Source organism: Prosopis cineraria, unplaced genomic scaffold (genome assembly GCF_029017545.1).
Source record: "Prosopis cineraria cultivar Desert tree isolate PC_DT_omini unplaced genomic scaffold, ASM2901754v1 PC8, whole genome shotgun sequence".
NCBI classification, from domain to species: domain Eukaryota; kingdom Viridiplantae; phylum Streptophyta; class Magnoliopsida; order Fabales; family Fabaceae; genus Prosopis; species Prosopis cineraria.
In genome coordinates, this window is record NW_026555339.1 from 17666440 (window position 1) to 17680807 (window position 14368).

A 14368-nucleotide genomic window follows, 5' to 3' on the forward strand; every position below is an offset into this window, starting at 1 on the left:
AATTAAGGAGGTCTAATGACTGATTTTGGGTTGTGTTCTGGCCCTAATTATGGGTCCAGTATGGAGTCGGGCCAACCAGGCATCGAAAAGAGGAGAAAACAAAGATACAGTGTTTATGTGCCACACGCTGCAGTGCATAAATACAACAAAAGCTAAAAGGGAGCCTTTCTGTGCCATGCAACGCGCGCACAGCCATTTCTATAGTTTAAGTTGTGAACTAAGATAGAAAATAGAGAGAAAGAAGGAGAGGGCGAGAACAAGTAATCTAGCTCTGCTAGGGTTCATATTGAGAAAGTATTTATGACATTTTGGAAGCTAGAAACACCAAAGGTAAGTATCATACCCTTTAATCTCTCATTTTCTTCCACATTTATGAATTTTATAGTTAGGGTTTGATAATGGGAAATGTTTTCGGTCCATATAAATTATGGTCTGAATCTATTAATTCAAATGGAGTTAATGAGAGTGTATTAGAGTACCTAAACCTAAATATATTGAATTTTGACATTTTTGGTTGTTGGGCCTCATTATTATGCAAATTTAGTATTAATGAGGGTTGTGGGAAGAGTTAAAATGCCATTAATGAGAGTTTAATGACTCATTAATGTTATTGGAGGCTAAAGAGAGTTAGTAAACCTAATGGATAAGCCCAAATGGTGAAATTGATGTTATTGGGAAATGGAAGAGTGAAAATGTGAGTTGGTAGTGTGCTCTTGATAATGTTAATGAAGGTTAACTTGGTAAATTGTAGATTAAGCTCTTGAACACTAATTTAGCTTGGAACTTCAAGCTTGGAAGCTATAATATTGAGGGATAAACCTTTAATCTTTTAAATATTTGAGGTAACCGGGAAAACCTTACTTTGAGCAGTTGTATGTTAATTGATTTTGAATTGTGAATTGTAAAAGATACATGCACAAGTTGATTTTCAATGTGAAAGCATGTTATTAGTTTTGATAATGTTTGAAATATGAAGGTGTATAATGTTATAATTGATCTGAAATGTGGATTGAAAGCCAAAATGAGTTTTCAAACTATGAACATGTATATGATTTGAGATGAGGAAATGTGATGGGCATGATGGGATAAATGTGTATGGATAGATTTACATGTTAATGTGAAATGAGTATTGATGCTCACTTGGGTAGCGCATGATCATGAGCCCAATGTGTTGAATTATAATAATGAATAAATGAGAATGTGAAAATGTGTGAGCATTGTACATGACATGATCAGTAGGTAGGAGTTTGCCTAAGGATTGGGAGTCGAGAAAATTCATATGGTATTTCGACTACCCTCCAGTGCACGAGAGTATAGCATTGGCCCACAATTTGTTAAGAGACTGTCTTATAGTTTGTCGAGGGACTAGAACCTAGTTATCTCCACCAGTTTATCGAGGAGATTGGCTTAGGACATACAACACCGCAAAGATTCGAGAATGGGGGAAATTATGGCCTGAGAGTGAGTCATGTAATCTTTGGCAGGGTTAAACCTCATAATTAATGAGCTTGGGTAGTCCAATCACACAGATGGAACCCTATTTAGTGATATAGCCCACTGTTTCAGTTGGAAGAAAACAAGAGGGTATACGATTGGTTGATCATGGCCTATGTAAATCTATGACGTGACATATGTTTGAGTTGTGGCAAGTCATATTGATATATCGAGTCATGGTCATATGTCTGAGTGTCTTGTGACAATGTACCTAGCATGTGTGTGATGAAAATGTGTTAATTAGAATAATAAGTTATGGTATGTGGTAAGCATGTTTTAAGAACTTTGTTTCATATACTTGTGTTTAATAACAATTGATATATAACTACATAGGGTGGGTTTTATCTTGGTTATTGAGTGGCTACACTCACCCGTCTTCTTTAACATTTTACTAGCTTTAGCTTTAGTATTGAGAGGAACAAAGCTCGTGAGGATTAAGAATCTGTGTATTCCTTCTTGTATGCCTCTAGTATATGCTTATTTTGTGTAATAGAATATTATTACTAGTTCTAGGTTGCATTTTGTTCACACTTACACTGTATGGGTGTTTTAATTATTCAAATTGTATTTTGGGTCTTAAGAAATTGTGTATGATAAGTTATATATGTTGATATGGCCAAGATACTAGTGCAAGTGTAGAATTGTTGTTTTAAACATAGTGGAATTGATATTTGATGCGATGCAATTGAAATTACCTCTCCCTCTATTTTTAGTATGTAAGGAGTTGAGGAGCGAGTTTGTGTTATATTAGTGAATGAATACATATGATGTATTGTACTAGTAGTTTTAGGTCCAATAAGTATGGTTTGGGTGTTAAGAAAGGCTTTTGGAACTTGTTTTTGGTTTTAGACACCCTTTTATTTTGAAAAGTTGTTAAAAGGGATAAAAATGGGTTTGGGTATCCAACCTCCTGGTGTGACTTGTTTTAAGAGTAAAACCCATGCCATTAGCTAGTTCATGAAAAAAGCTTTTCATAAATACCTAGATCACATCATTCGAATATCAGATAAAGATATAGGGCACTTTAAAATTTTTTCAATTTTGCTATCAAATGACAACAAAATCTACTATCAAAACGTGCAACACGCAACGGTGCATTAGTGCCTGAGCTGTGGCACGTGGCACAAAGAGCAACAACCGTAGTGTGATGTACACAAGCCATAGCGCATTTCTTTGTTTTTTAAGCAAACTTGATATTTTTCAATTGTTTTCAACTTCTTTCACTCCTTTGAGGTATCTCATGCTTTCGTAACTTATTTTTACTCTAATTTAAGAGTTAATGAATGGTTTTGATTCATTTCAAATTGTGAAAACTTAGGATCCTTACTTTTCTTAATTCACAATTTGATAATCTATTATGAGCCATACTCTTGATTATCATGATAGATAGTCTTACCAGTGTTTAGTCAGGTGAGATTTTACAATATCCATGAATGTACAATACAATGTCCATGGATGCACAAAATATTGTCCATGTGTGTCCACGCATGGACATTTAGTTGAAAACTCATGAACATTGTGTTGTATATTGTGCGCATCACTTGTACATTTTATTAAACCTAATAATCAATTAAACACGTATGAACATTATGTTATGCATTGATGAACATTATGTTGTGCATTAATGGACATTATATTGTGCATGATCTGAGTTTTCAAATCATATAAGGGCAAAATTGTACTTTTGTCCTAAAAAATTGTAATAAGAGCCCTTAGGCCTATAGTGCAATAACAAAATCTATTGGACTTACAATGCAATTTTTGGCTCTTTTAAGGCTTGTAATGCGATTCCCCTTATAATGCAATAAAAAAAAGATGTTATAAAGAAAAGAAATGCAAAAAAGGTGAACTTATGAATATTTCCATTCATAAATTATAGAATCTAACATATTGAATAACCTCTGTTTTTCCTTGGAGTAAATAAAGCTCCATCCGTCTCCTTGAAAATTTGGAAGGCTTCTTTTAATAACCATCACAACCTGATTTTGCAATCCCGATGAGTTATTGATAGGTTTGGTTCCTGATGCATGCAAATCAATTTCATCCCATATACATATAGGCTTTAGAAAGTAGTACAAATGATGATAATCTTGAATGGCTTTGCAAATATCAAGCTTGTGACCATCACAAATGATTAAGTTTCTGAGCCTCCAAATACTATGGGTTAAAATTATGAATCTCTCTAAAAGATCAAATTTCCTATCCAGAATAAGATGTTTGATGAAATCCTTCTAAGATTGCAAATAACATGAGCAATCCAAAAAATTAGATTTCAAGGAGAAAGCACCAAACCAAAGAGCCCTTGAAAAAGGGAAACCCAAAAAAGATAAGGAATGTATTCCTCGTCTTGGAATCCAAAAGTGCACTTGTTATTAATAGACAAGTGGTGCCTTTGGATAATGTCATTAGAGGAAATTGCATCACGAAGAAGCTTCCAACAAAAGACAAGATACTTTGAAGGAAGCTTAAGCTTTCAAAAGCAAGACCAAGGGAAATTATCTAGATTGTTACTTTCCCAATTGGTGGCAAGAGACCTGAAACCTAATCTAGAACTGTAAGAGCTAGAGGTGCGCCCTTTCCACACCAACTTATCATGTTGTCCCAAGAACGAAATACGGATATAAGTAATAGCTTTGACTGAGCGAGGTAAATTTGTTGTAAGACATTGACATTTCGTTATAGTGGAAACTAGGGGGAGTTAGTGGGAGAGATAAGATCAAAGATATTGAGATGGGAAAAAATCAAATTTATTGGAAAAGGTCTTTCCAAAAATTCATTAATAAGCTTAACATTCCTCCTATTACCAATATTCCACTTTAATTGTCTAATGATGATGTCATAACAATTGAAAATACCTTTTAGATCCATGAAGTAGTATAGGAATTCTTGATAAGATCATGCGAGTTAAAATCCACATACTTTCTTTTTTAATGAAGAAACCATAAGAGAATCCCATGTGATCAAATCAGCCTCTAAATTTGCTTAGTTAAAAGACGTTTATTGACCAAATGAATGGGTTTGAGTCCCATATCACCCTAATGTTTGGGTAAGAAGAAGATATCTTTGTTTGTTAAATGCATCCTTTTCTTGCCATCTTGTTACAAATAGGCATGGGTAATTTAACACAAAAAAGTTGGAAAAGATTAGTGGTGGACAAAATAGATTTGATAAGCGTGAGCCTAGAAGCTTGTGATAGAGTAGAAATCTTTCATGATGTCAGTCTTTTATCAATAGCTTCCTTGATTTAATTATACAAAGTAGATTTATCTATGCCCAAATTAACCCACGTCCTAAGATATTTTCCATGATTGTTAGCCAAAGGAAAACCAAGATAATTTGCCTATTCTTCTTTAAGGATATGACAAGTATTAGGGATCACGATAAGAGAAGATTTATCATGATTAATCTCTTGACCAAAAATGACACAAAATTTCTCCAAAGTAGTCTTAGGGGATTCCAAGTTTGTCCTTGTACATTTGAAGAATAATAAGGAATCATTTGCATGCTGAAGATGAGAAATAGGCCTTACAAATTGACATGCCTTAATATCTTTCCACAAACCTCTTTGTTTTTTTATTCTGAATCAAATATAATAAGACATTTGTAGCATTGGTAAAAAGATAAGGAGATAATGAATCTCCTTGTCTAATTCCTCTAGAAGACTTAATTAAACGTGAGAGTTTAACATCGAAAAGAATGTGGTATTCAATTGTGGAGATGCATTAATGAATTAGATTAATCCATTTTTTGAGAAAAGTTCATTTTAATTAAAATCAAGAAATGAAAGGCCATGAGACTCTATCAAAACCCTTTGAGAAGTCAATTTTGACATCTCCCAATTTTGTCTTTCTTAAGTAAGCATGGTGAAGTTAATGCATGAGGTCAGAGGCTAGAAGGATGTTATTAGATGTGAGTCTATCTTTCAAGAAAGCACTCTAATTTGGAAGGATGATGGATTTGAGAATATTAGATGTGAGTCTATCTTTCAAGAAAGCACTCTAATTTGGAAGGATGATGGATTTGAGAATACCTTGAAGATGATTATAGAGTCCTGGAGAAAATCTTATATGCAATATTACACATACTTATCAGTTGAAGATCCTTGAAACTTTTAACCTATCCACCTTTAGGAATCAAGGTAATATGACTTTTGTTTAATGTCCTAAGGATGAACTCAAAATCCCAAGTGTAGTTTACCATAGCAATCTTAACCCACAATTTTCCAATTCTTTTGAAAAAAACTAGCATGAAAACCATCTAATCTCGATGATGAGTCTTTAGGCAAGGAAAAGACAGTTGCTTCAATTGCTTGATTAGGCAATGGTGAAAGAAATTGTAAGATCTCATCTTAAGATATTTGAGGGAGTGTGAATGTTTTCAAGCTTTTTCAAAGCATTAGAAATTGAGAATGAGCGATTACTTGATAAATATGTTGTTAAAGTAGTGCCATCCATTGACTGATATGAACATGTTTATTTCAAAAGATCATAAACACTAGGCCTTTGATTATAGTCTCAACTTTATTTGGTGAGGGAGGGAGAAGGAATATGTGCTGACCAAGTGGAAAGCGCAGACCGTGGGTTGGCAGCTTTTGAGAGCTTTGTGGGGACGATGGCAATATTGTAAATAAGTAGGAACATCATGCCCTCCGAGCTAACTGTCAATTTCACTGGGCCAAACCGTATTCAAAAGGCAATTATTTTATGTTGATATAACCATAAAAGTATATTATTCACTATTAATAACTTATTAAAATATATTATTTAAAATATTTAAAAGTCACATTATTATGGGTCTTAAATAATTTGACGTTTTTTGTAAATTATACACAAACGTGTGGGACTAACAATAATTAATATTTATTTCAATGTTAAATATCAATATCAATATAAATCTCAAATTTTATGGGAAGCCAAGACCTAAAAGGGGGGGAAAAAAAAAGGAAAGACAGGAACTTCCTCTCAGTATCATTTCTTGTCTTCTTTGTCGCTGGTTTGGTAGCTTGTTGGGCTTATTATGTTAAAATGGTTTGGATTTCAAATGTGTGCTTGACCCAATTTTTGTTGGATGATTTATTAGCCCAAAAAAAACAAAACACTTGTTGAATGATTTTGGGATCCCAATTCCTCATGAATTGTCAATTCCTGTTGAATTATAGTATTATTTTAGGGAAAATGAAATTTTTAGACAGTTAAAGAGTAATTTTATCTCTCAACTATTTACTCAAGAATAATTAATATCTTTAACTTTCATATAGTGTAATTTTTTTTTTCAACTTTTGAAAAAAGTGCATTGAGCACCATGTTATTTTAAAAAATTAACTTTAACAATTAATTATCTCAAAAATTACAAAAAAATGACCTTACAAATTATAAAAAATGACCCTTAAAATTGCAAATAAGTACCCAATAAGAAATTAATATCGATTAAGTTCTTAGAACAATGATTAGTCAAAATCATATTTTAGCCTTTTACATGAGTATTAAAAAATAATATTGTATCCTGTTACTTATATGCAATTTATAAAATTTAATTGATATTAATTTTCTTATAGAGTATTTATGTATAATTTTATAGGTCATTTTATGTAATTTTTGAGGTCCTTTTTCTACAATTTTGAAGTCAACTAAAGATTATTTTTTTAATTCCAGCATGTACAATGTAACATTTTCAAAAGTTAAAGTAAAAATTATACCACAAAAAGGTTTAAGATATTAGAGCTCCTATGTGAATAGTTAAAAGACAAAAATGATATTTAACCCAATTTTTTATAGTGATCTTAAATTTTAAATTAAATAAATTCTCCTTAATTAATATTTAACTTATTTATTTTATTTTTGACAAATGAGAAATAGTAACCTAATAAAATTTATACTAATAGCTTGAAGGTTTAGAGTTCGAACCCTATTGAAAAAGGTTGGGTTTGTATTGTTTTAATTATGAAAAATTTTCAAAGTACCCATGTCTTTTGGTGATAAAAGAAAGGTATTATGGGCGTTGTAAGTAATTGTCCCAAATTAGTTTTTTATTCAGAATCTGTCGCTTTTTATTCGAATTGCTGTGGCTGAAAACAGAGCATCGTATTCTTCCCTTCTCTTCACTGCCATAGCACTCCTCTGGCTCTTCAACGTTGGTCCACTTCTCCAGCTCTTCTAGTCCTTTTCCTTGCTCTCCGTCAACCTGTATCTCGTCGCTACTGTTGGTTTATCTGCTACTCTTCTCTCTGTTAAGATTCAGCTGCGATAGGGTGTTTGGGTCGCTGAATTCTCTTCCTCTGTCACTGTTTTATGCTTCTTCCTTCCTCTGGGTCAGCGGGTATATGAACTTCATCTTCCCTTCCTCTTTTGCTAGCTGTTGAGTGTAGTGGTAAGCCTAACTTATTTTTATTTTATTTTTGGTTGACAGCCCCTGTTCCTCTCTCTTGCTATCGAAATTTCTGGAAAATTTATATGTTAATTTGTTGGCTGAAATTTTGGTCTGCTTCTGGTTCGTGTAGGAGACCAAAAATTTTCTCCTTTTCTTCTCAGACGCAAAGCATGTATTTGTTCATAGATGTTGCCACTAAATTTCGTTTGGGTGTAAGTTGCTGGGTTTTTCTCTTCCTTTTCAGTTTCTATAGCAGCACCAAGTGATTCTTTCGCTCCTCTAGCTGAGTTATGACACACTAATTCTTTATTGTTGCTGTCATAAAATTTTAAAAGAATTAAGGTTTAGTTTAAGTCAATATTAGATCCTGTGCTGTTGTGGTGACTAAACTAAATTTGGTTAATAAAAGTAAAAGCTGGTGAGTTGTTGGAATTTTTTGATTGTTCATCTTATAATTTTTGTCAATGATAAATATATGCTTTGAAGGTATTTGTAAAAATATTTGAGAGAACAATTTGATGAATTATGAGTTGTTAAAACTTCTATATTATAGCTGAGAGAAGTATATGTAATTATGATTTAAGTTATTAATTAAAAATTTTAAAATACTAAAGTGGGAGAAAGGATTGCAAAGGAAACCTGTTTCACTTTTTTTTTTAAGTTTGGAGGAAGTTTAAGAATAATTGATATAGTTTATTATGATTTACAAATGAGTATGGGTTATAAGGGAGTGTAAGAATAAATAGAAAGTTGTCAAATGATTTAATTAACTCAAATATATTTGAAACATACTTGGTTAGAGTATTATTTTTAATATTGGTTGGATTGAATTCAAATGTTCAATAAGTGATCGAAAACTTTCTTGATAAATGATTTTAGAATTATAATTTATTTGTTAGAAAATTAAGAATACCATTGAAGTTAAAGTGAAAGATTAAGAAAAGCACGCTTTAGAACTTTGAGAAACTATTAGATAAGTGGGTAGCTTTTCAAATATATGAAATTCTTTATTTAAATTTTACTATTATTCTTTTATAAATTGTACAAATATCATTGTTAATCCTATTTTTTTTAATAATTATCTTATTAATAAAAATGTCTTGATTTTACTGGTAATCTATGTTGTTGATAAGTAATGGTTGAAACGTATATATGATAAATAACATATATTTTTTAAAGTAGTTTAATTACTGAATTTTATGTTAATATAAAATTTTTAATGTAATGATTCATGTATGGAGGAAATAATGATAAATTTGGACAATAAAAAATGATGGTTGAATGGTGTTTGAAAGAGAAAATTTTGAAATTGTTTTCTTATTCCATACATACTTGATTTTCTTTGAGGAGGACTGAGTTCAAAATGTCAAATACTAATGGCAATCTCGTTAGCCCTAGGTGCGTCATGGTACACCTAACTAGTAGGATGTTTATAGGAGGTATTAGCCCTATATGCAAGCCAACACACGTTGAATGGAAGGATGGATATTCACGAATATCGCACTCAAACTTGTTCATGGGCTTTACGCTTGTGCTTTTTTCATGGCTTCTAATTGTGCTTGATTATTTCGTGGCTTTAAGCCATGCTTGTTAGTTATTTACTCTCATTGATTGTGTGTCCACACTTGATTGGTTATTTAGTCTCGTGAACTATGTGTTCACGCTTGTTATTTGTTTTGATAAAGCCCTCCTAAATTTAAGTTAAAACTTATCATTTTTCTAACAATTTTTGAAAGGTACTTTATTGAACTGCTCTATTATTGAAATTTTTTTATTTTATGAGTAGTCAACATTTTTAATACATTTGTGTGATTCCATTAGCATTGTTTAATTTTATGACTATATTATTGAGAAAAATCATTATTTATTTCTAGCTTAAGTATATGATTCATTATTTTATTAAGTTATTTTGAGTAAAATTTATTAATTATTATCTTCTTCTTTTCTTTATTGTAATTTTGATTGGAACGCTACTCACCGATAAGTTTTTTGATCTTAAATATTGTAACTAACCCTATGCCTCTAGCAAATATTTAGGGGCCTTTTTGCTTTTTTAGAAAAAAGGAAGCATATTGTGATTATTGTTTTGATAAAACTATGTATTTTATTTTGTAATCATAGCTTACTACTCCACATGCATGTCCTAGTCTTATTTAGTTGTTATGTAAATTGCTGAAATGGAGCTAATATCCTTACTAGTCTAGTTGGTAAGTTCTGTTGTTGCTGTGAAAAATTTTAGAGGTTTAAATTATAGGAGTGACTCTACTAAAATTTTTACAAAATATTCAAAATTTTACAAACTTTATTGTTATATATAATTTATATATATCAATATTTTATCTTAATTCTTGGTTAATCAAGGCTTATAGAATATGAGTTTACCTCATATTTCATGCCGATCATACCCTTAATATTAGGGTGTAACATTTTTAGACCATTAAGTTTATCTTAAGTATTGATTTGGTTCCTCAATTTTAATTTTAATTAATTTGGTCCCTTAAATTTGATTTAATTATCAATTTGATTTTTATTATTTAAATAGGAAGTAACATTGTTAAAACCGCGCACATGGATACCAAAATATTGGTGGTTGCTATGTAGATTAATAAAAAAGAAATATGATTATTTAGGAAGGAAAACAAGTTGACTCCAAAATTTTTAAAAATAAAAGAACAAAATACAACATAAGAAACTAAATTGATACAAAATTAAACTAATTTAAAAATTAATTTATTCTCATTTAACTGTATATGCATCTCAAGCCATCAATATATTTTACAAATTAAATTAATTCGAGAGTTAATTTGTGTTTTATTTTTTTAAAAAAATATAACATTATAATTTAAAAACATAAAGAATCAAATAAATAAAAATTAAATTTGAGAAATTAAATTAATAATTGATAATAAATTCAGAAGCTAAACCTTATGGATCAAATTGATAAAAATTAAATCAATTTGGTTTGGAGCACTCTCAATACAGTCTCCTCAACTGCTAGGTGGTTGGAACCTGAGGAAGGTCAAAAACTTGCTTCTACTCCTTGTCATAACCATGAATATGATTTGGGAGTAAAGGAATCAAACATTACATAAGGGCGCAGTTCAAGCTGGAAAAAATAATTTCAGAAATTAATCATCAATTACATTACCTAATAGATGTATGAAGATCCCAAGTTCCCAGAGGATTAACCAAATGAAATATAATTTGGAGGGTCGGGGTACAATGACATAATATAAATAATATTATTGTAAAAATTATTGTTCTTCTCACTCACTCTCATGCTTTCACTCCCCCTCATCATAAAACTGAAAATTATAATTACATCTATGTTAAATTTATTAATTTTATAATAATTTTTAAACAATGATTGAATACATTCTTTCATTCCTCTAATAAAACTTTCAAAGAATGAAATATTTTATTCTGTTCTATTCCATTTCATCCCACTCTGTTCATTCTATTCCATTAATAATCATTCTTTTTTATATATCATCATCTACTCTCAGACATATATGCTCTTAAGCCATGTTTGATGCATTGAATTTGGTCAAGGAGAAATGAAATTAAAATTGGAATCATACTTTCATTAGTTTGGTATTAATGAATCCAAATTCTTAATAGATTTTAATTCTACCAAAATACCCATAATTCAATTTCCTTCATATCATGACCATGGAATTGCCATTAGCAATGATTTTTTTGTTTTTGATTTTACTTTTTATAAGGGCATTTTAGCCTTTATATATTTTAAACACATATATTTATTAAAATTATATTTAGATTATATTTTCATACCAAACATACATCTATAACTCATTTTTATTCTGATTTCAATTCCAACTTTAGTTCTAATTCTGATTATATTAAAAACTCTTTCATCATATTAAACGAGGCGTTATGTCGGAAACAGGAAAATAGGGATGGATTAACTGTACAAATTACGTTTTTTTTTCTATGATAACTCTGACATGGAAATTAAAAAGAATAAGAACAATAATGGAAATCTACCGGATTTTGCTGATGATTGCCTCAGACGAGCGCTCAACTGGATCTGTTGCTGCAATTGGAGCGTCCTTCATCACTCAAAGCTCTTCTTCATCGACTTCGATACTAACAAACCATTGTTGATGTAATTTTGTTCATTTATGTTTAGCTCATGATGACTTACAAGATCTTAATACCTGCTTTCCTCGTCAGATATTGCAACTGTAATATTTTCTTCATTTCTTTTAATATTTTTCAACCAGATGACTGACCAAGTGACCTTTACCAACTAATCGGAACATATTTATCATTGTTAACTAATTCATCGATTATAAAAAAAAATGTTGCTCTCTCCAAAATACAATATATGTTATTATTAACTAATTCATGATTTATGAAAAAATGTTAGTTGAAACTTTAATTTTTCAAAAATGTTCACATATTTTTATTTATGCCACTGTAAGAGTTCATAATAATATGTGCTTGATCTTTAAATATGGAGCATTTAAAGATAAGGAATAAAAAAGTAAGCGTATAAGTAAAAGAGATAGAATTTATCCAATATCTTATATTTTAGACCAATGGATGCTTTTAGAAAGTGTTTTATATTGTGCTCCAATAGTTGAAACCTAAGTCCTTGTTTGGTACATATGCCTCAAATTGAAGGGATTGGGATTAAGATTGAAATTGGCATTGAGATTGGGATTGGAGTTGAGATTGAGGCTTTTAAAAATATATTTGGTTTGGAGTAATATTTGAATACTTGCAATAATGTTATTTTATAATCAATAAAAAAATTATCAAAAGACAAAAATGACTCTTATCATTGAAAAAGAAAATATGAAGTCTCGAAAGATTTAGAACTCCATCTTTAACATGAACCAGATCTAAGAAAGTGTTTTGTTTTCACAAGTCCAACCATGAGTTCAAATCCAAGCACTCTCAATCTCATATGTATAACAACTTGAACTAGATCTAAGAACCATATCTCAAACTCAATTTCGAACCAGATCTAAAGGTGAGCAAATTCAAACTTGAACCAATGGGAACCACATCTCAAAATAGTTGATAAGAGGAGTGAAAGTATGGCAATTAGCGGGTGGGGCGAAAACAAATCAGAGGAAGAAAACAAAAAAAATGCAAAAATGGACGGCAAAGACTTTTCAGGTGGCATTATGAAATCCTTGATCTCCAATTGAGAGACCATCGAAATCTCCTCTAGATCTCATATTCAATCTCTCTAACTTTTCTGGTGGTGTCGGGGTCAATGCTTGACAGAGTGGAAGGTAGAGGGTAAGAGGCTCAGTGAAGATGCTCGACTGAGTGGAAAGCAAAGAGAGAGAGACGAGGAAGAGAGGATAGGGGCATTTTAATATGAAAATAATCAATTTTGGGATTAACTTTGGTGGAATTGAGTAATACTAGGGAGTGGTGGGTTTCAATATTCCCACTTACATGGATTTGAACAATCTTAAATATTAGTGACTGCCTCATACCAAACATGTAAAAAGTGTTATTACTTTAACCCAATCCTAATCTCATCCTTCCAATACTACGTATCAAACATGACCTTATTTTTAAAAAAAAAATGTTTACATCTTTTCATTTATACGTTTGAGTTTTCCTAATAACACATGTATAATATTTAAATATAATGAATAAAAAAATAAGGGTATACATGAGAGAAAAATATAAAATTTATCTGGTACTTTATTTTTGAATCAAAAGATACTTTTGAAAGATGATTTCTATTACGATTTGGATGGAGTATTATTTTGATGAACACGTTTTCATTTTTGTGTAGACGAAATAAATTGCAGGGAGAAACCGAATGAGGCTGAAGCTGAATGAACAAAAATGGGTTGGATCTAAAACAAAGAGACAGTTGGCGACAATTAATTGGTCATAAAGAGGCCTCAACGAATTGAGTGCTCTGTGATTGTATGCGGACATTCATTCCTCCCACACGGCCCTAGAAGCAACTTGCTCCTCTTAATGGGAGTTCGCTTTCTTTCTTCACGAAATAGGAATTGCTGCATATCTAGATCATTAAATTTAGGGAGAATGATAAAGAAATTTTAAAAGAATTAATTAATTTAAATTAGATTTTAAATATCAAACTTTAAAAATTTATAATTCAATCTTTTAATGTTATAATTGCGTTGTAATGAATTTATAATTTATTTTTTTAAATTTTAACATGATTGAAGAATGAAAAAATTTATTTTTTCTATTAAAATTTAAAATATAAGTTATAAATTTATCACAACAAAGTTGTAAAATTTAGAGATTGAGTTATAAATTTTTAAAATTTAACATTTGAGATCTAACTTGAATTAATTGATTCTTTTGAAACCTCTTTGTCATTCTTTTTTAAATATATGCTATGTTTGAATGCATAGAGATTTGAATTTAAGTTTGAATTTGAATTTAATTTATTATTTGGGTAAAGTTGGGCTTGACTGAACTCCTGAAATTGTTCAAGTTGCTTTAAATTCAAATAATTTTACTTAAGATCTGAGTT

The 14368-nt window shown here is 30.6% G+C and overlaps 1 long non-coding RNA gene across 1 annotated transcript; it reads left to right on the forward strand.

The window, feature by feature from the left end:
- Positions 1–7609: 7609 nt before the first annotated feature.
- On the forward strand, positions 7610–12106 carry LOC129318820 (uncharacterized). The gene is made up of 2 exons (XR_008595318.1): positions 7610–7860; positions 7991–12106. It is a non-coding gene; the product is annotated as an uncharacterized LOC129318820 (long non-coding RNA).
- Positions 12107–14368: the final 2262 nt, after the last annotated feature.